This window comes from Ptychodera flava, chromosome 12, assembly GCF_041260155.1.
Source record: "Ptychodera flava strain L36383 chromosome 12, AS_Pfla_20210202, whole genome shotgun sequence".
In the NCBI taxonomy this organism is placed as follows: Eukaryota; Metazoa; Hemichordata; class Enteropneusta; family Ptychoderidae; genus Ptychodera; species Ptychodera flava.
This window is the reverse complement of record NC_091939.1, coordinates 32,426,143-32,431,733: the sequence shown is the minus strand read 5'-3', so window position 1 is coordinate 32,431,733 and position 5,591 is coordinate 32,426,143. Positions and strand designations below refer to the sequence as shown.

Below are 5,591 nucleotides of genomic sequence, written 5' to 3'. Positions count from 1 at the left end.
CGCAGGCTTCGAGAATTGCCACAACTCAGTGCAGAAGATGTGTGCCGCGCCGTACTATCTCTGCTGCCTGTATCTAACATAACTTGTGCATTATGCATGAAGATGATATTGAAGCATATATTGACATGGACCCAGAATTGATACAACTTCCAAATCAATTTGAAAACATCCATCACAATGCAGCAGGTGGTATCGCCAGAAGACAAATGTTAATGAACATGATACCTTAGACTTTTAGCAATACACAGTGTGCCTTCTAAGCCTGTTTGGCGAGTCATGACTCCGAAATTTTCTCTGTGACCCAATAAATTTTCAATTAAATAAGAAATGATATATGGTCACTCGAGAAAAATGCACAAATTTTCAAACTGACTTAAAAGTTTTCTGGATTCCTTTTCATAGGAGGACACAAACTATACATGTATATTAACATGGGTGGTGTGTTAAACAAAATGTTTTCCCACAACACATGATTCACTTACAGTGATCAATTTAATGTAAACGATGTCAATACTGGGAAACAACATAACATCAACTCAGTGAAATATCAATTAACTTTTTACAATGAAACTGATGGTAGGTAGGATGCACTTCAATAGTGAAATAACAACAATTTTTTTTCACATTCTTTCCATGACAGTGTTAAAATGAAATAAATTCATGTAAAGCTCAAAACTTCATAAATACTGAATTTGCAAATTCATTACAATGGTACCAAAATACACCATATAATTTTCAAGTGATAGTTCCACCAGTGATATATATATAGTTAGTATCGTTGCTCAAATACAATAAATAATAATAATCATTTACAGAGATAAATATAATAAATAATTTATAATAAATAAATAATCAGTCATTTGAAATATTCTGCATTTATAAAGATAATATATTAAATATAAATAAATAAGTAAACTAGTCATATGAAATATTTATCTTGATTTTCTTCAAATCTTTTAAAACACAGACTTTCACAATGACATATTTCATTAGATTTGTAAAATTTTCTTAAGTCAATAAATCATTACAAATGTTACCCAATTTTTGCTTTGTTTTTACCAGAGCTGCATGAGTGGCTGAGTATAACATAAAAAATACCGTCAAGGACACTATGTGCTCATATTCGGTTTGAATCGGTCCATTCAAGAAATGTTTAAACCAGGAAAAACAAGAATGACAAAAGCAAATAAGGTCTCCAACTTAGGTACTGGAGGTCATCTTTACGAACATGCATATCAACTTCTATAGCAATGGGATAAGCAATCCTAAATACATAAGCAACAATAAAAGAAAAGACAGAGAAGGCTTCACAAAAAGAAAAGGTGGGAGTGGGCAAAAAAATGTACAAGGGATCTGGTAAAAAAGTAATGCTACCTCATCAATCTTCTAGACCCTACCCCTTCCTGAATATCAAACGTTCCACCCCTTGGTATTACATAGGGCCAGATGACAGAAAATGTATTTACAACCTTTGGAATTTTTTAATTAATACGATGAGTATTATCATTCTAATGTAAACAGCACTTAAGTTAGTTACAGAGATAGTGGAATGCCACCCACTGTCGGCGGTGATTACAACATCTGGAATTATCCTTGATCCAAATTTCTCATCAGTTCTTGTGTGTCATACATAGAAAAGTTGCAAAAATTGGTTCACAGTGAAAAAATTCACCTCAGCTTTGTTTTCTGGATCAAATTTTCCTACAAATTGATACAAATATGACAAAATTATGTTCACAGCCTTTGCAACTGTCTCCACAACATATCCCGGGTTGGTGTAGGTCATTTAAGGTCACAAACTGAGAAAATTACCTAAAATATACAAATTTGGGGTTTTCCCAACACTTTGAGCAGAAAATTTATCTAATAACATCCCTTGGGACTTTATACCAAATTACAAAGCTATCAAGCAAGTAATTTTGAGAACAAGTTTTCTTGACCAAAATGACAATATTGTCTTAAAAATACAAATTTGTATATTTCAGGACAATTTCCACATATCTAACTATTGTCATCTCTGTACGTCTGTGTACCAAATATAAAAGCTGTCTGTCCAGGGGCTTTAAAAAGAAAATACTGTTTAAGATTTTTTGACCAAAAATGACAAAATTGCTCCAGCAGTAATTTTCCCAATTTTGTCATAATTTCAAAAAATTAGAAGAGTAACACCCTCGCAAACATCCAACCCAAATTTGAAAGCGACTGGATTGGCAGTTTCAGAGAAGAAGAATTTTTACTGAAAAAGAGAAAAATCACCAAAACATTCAGCAAAACTAAAAAAATAAGGATATCTTCACAATATTCGTAAAACTCTATAAGGTTCACGTAAGGTACTTGCAAACAAATTTTCAAAGCAATCAAAACAGCAGTTCTTGAGTTATTAATTCTTAACCATTTTCACATTTTGTAAGCTCATTTGCATAATTTTGGCAATGTAGACTTCATTTGAAGTAGTTGAAGTTCTCTTTTTATAATATTAAAATGTGAACAATCACGCCAAATGTGAGCTAAAAATTCCAGGTAATGTCCCTTTAAACTTGCCTTGGATTTGATTAACACAGTCAAAACAAAGAGTCATGTCTTACAGCACTTTTAAACTTATCATCAAGGTATCACTATGTGTATGCACTTGTGTGTGTGTGTGTGTGTGTGTGTGTGTGTGTGTGTGTGTGTGAGACCTTATCTATTTATTGTTATTGATTGATTTTTCATAAAGATCAAGCATTCTGTCCATTTGTTGCAATTTTTGGTAATGTTGTTGTTGCATCAGAGACTACACAGCTGATCATTCTTGTCTTCAATGTCGGACACCACAGTGAACAGTCTATCTTGCACAGACATCCTGTCCATTCTAGCCTTTCGTTTTTTACTTGGTTGGTCTGGTTTTGGTCTTGTTTCTGGAATAGTGCCACTGGAGTCACTGCTTAATGCATCAGAGTCAATAGTCACAGTTGGATTAGTTCCCTCTCTGTGTCCATACAAAACACTAAATCTTTCATAGTGCCTGCATGTTCTTGTCTGTGTACCAGTTTGTTTCTCCCAACAACAACTTCCATGAAGGCTTTTTTCAGGTTTTTCCATCTGTCCTCGGCTTGGGTCTTGGAGATAATGACATCATGTTTGGCCATATCAGATACTACGCTTTGCCACAAAGAATCATGTCTTACAGCACTTTTAAACTTATCATCAAGATCTGCTCTCAGTGATACAAGAAGAGTCTCTTCCTCTCCGTCCATATGTGGACCTTGTCATTACCACTGGCACTGCTTGTAGGAGGGGAAGTCAGTTTTGGCTGGGGTACATCTGTTTCCTTTTCTTTTACTACCTGTTGACTAGCAAGTTGATTTTCTGGCATCATTGGTGTACCTTGTTTTTCAGTCACATGTTCACTCTTCTTTTTTTCATTTTGCATTTTTTCTTCCCTTGGTTCCAGTTGTTCACTTGGACCATCTTTACTACGTATCAATTGGTTTAATAATAGCCTGTTTTGTGTTAGCATCTGAAAAAAAAGTTAGGGTTAACAGCTAAAAATACGTTGATTACCAGAAACACAATTTTTTGGGGGGGAGGGGGAGTAGAGCAACACATTTTTCTCTTAGCCCAAGCAAACAAGGTCAGATCAGCCAAAGGGACAAGAGGAAAAAGACACTAACTATTGCTCATTTTAAACAATTGATAATAATATAACAGAACTTCATGACCTCTGCACATAATCTGTGACGTGCAAAAGTTATTTCCATGAGTGAAGCGGCCATGTTCTGCGGCGGTATTTTCACGAGCACAGCGAGTGAAAACACAGCAGAATAAGCCGTGTAATGAGTGGAAATAGCTTTTGTACGTCACAGATTACGCGCAGAGGTCATGAAACTCTGTTATTATTGCATATGTCCTCTCAGATTTGATGAAAATTGAATTGTCGGCAGTGACGTACAGATATATTTTTTGCCACAGTGAAGAGGTACTGATGCTGCAACTGCACAACGCTCTACGATTGGCCCAGTCACGCCACAAAGTGAGGTCATGTTAGGTCAGTTCGTCAGTCCTTTGGTTAGCTTTGCTATATATCGTGCTGCATGCTGGCAAATACAACGAATATTTGATGGAAGAAAGTAAATTTTTGGTAAAGTTAGAGGCTCCTGAATATCTGCAATTGCTATTTTGTTTTTAAGACAGCAGATTGGAAGGATATAAGAATTACATCTACTTACCCAGTGTTGGTGAGGTTATAAGGTCTGCAATCTCTTTTTCCACTCTCACAGATCTACTTTCACTGGAATTGGGTTGCAAAATCCTAATTTCAACACTGTGAAATAAAGAAACTTATTTAAAAATGAAATGTCGATACTGATAAGAAAGTTGGTTTCTCTTTGTCCAAAATTCCAGAATACACCAAAGAAAAATATGAGTAAGGCCAAAAAAAGGAAAAAATGTTTCTGGTCATTGACATATGGTAGAAATGATGCGGCGTTGCATTGTCTAAATGAAATTCGATACATTTTTCATTTTTCAAAAAGGGCAAACGGTAAAAGGAAAAAAACGCTGACACGCACACATTTATTTTAAGTGTAGTTATGGGTCAACACCCTACTACAACAAGCATTTTCTCGTAGTTTTTGTCTTTTTTCAAGCTTATTTTTGTATTCATGGTTTGTTGTGGGGAGTAGGCTTCAACTACTTGCACAGAAAAATTGTATCAGTGAAAACCACTCAAAATGACACAGAACTGCCTCAAATGACACACAACTGCCAAAATGTCACGCAACTACCAAAATAATGCAAGTAGGTGAGTTGTACACAATCATAGCTAATTTAAGTGATGCGGGCGATTACCAGAAACATTTTTTTTTTGGCCGAAGGAGGGGACTGCCCCATTTATACAGGAATATTTTGGGGGATTATACGCTGGTAACAATCTCCATTGAGTTATTGATATCATTTAAGGGTGCTGGTTACCCCTTGACAAATTGCTAGGGGTGCGTACATGCTAAAAGAGGTAACCCCCCCCCCCAATCGCCCTGCCTAAATGAATGATGAAACACTACAATTTACGATTTTAGGGGATGTATTTTGTATACACAGGCTGCAGTCGTCTGGTAATTTTTACCGAAATCAGTACAACTATCGGACAAAATAGCCCAAAGCTACATATCAAACCTGGACTTTGGTCAAAATTTTCATTACGTTGGGGAAAAAACCTTCATAAAACGTCTTATTTATTAAAAAAATGAAAAATACAATAAAAGTCTATATACTTACGTCTGCTTGGCGGCCATTTTGGTGAGTTCCTACCCCAGTAACCCTGCTCTGGAGGCAGGACAAGCCCGGTTAGGTTGAAAGGTCAATGACGTAATTTACGTCATCGGAGTAGCAACTCGGAACCGTTCGATTGCAACTCGCGCTACCCGGGTAGCTACTCGGGTCACAATCGAACTCGGCCTATATTTCCCCACGCCCTCTACCGGGGAAATGGGTCAGGGAACCAGACTAAATTTTGACCGTTACAGCAAAAGTGGGTTAGTTACAACTTTTCTTCTTCCTCCGCCGGATTTAAAGCCTTAAGAGAGGCAGAAACGCTACTGATGCCTTTTATT

At 36.3% G+C, this 5,591-nt stretch overlaps 1 long non-coding RNA gene across 1 annotated transcript; it reads right to left on the bottom strand.

The window, feature by feature from the left end:
* Window positions 1-2,852: 2,852 nt before the first annotated feature.
* LOC139146339 (uncharacterized) lies at window positions 2,853-5,342 on the bottom strand. Its single transcript, XR_011555112.1, has 3 exons — window positions 5,257-5,342; window positions 4,209-4,303; window positions 2,853-3,499 (listed from the first exon to the last, which is right to left on the bottom strand). It is a non-coding gene; the product is annotated as an uncharacterized lncRNA (long non-coding RNA).
* Window positions 5,343-5,591: the final 249 nt, after the last annotated feature.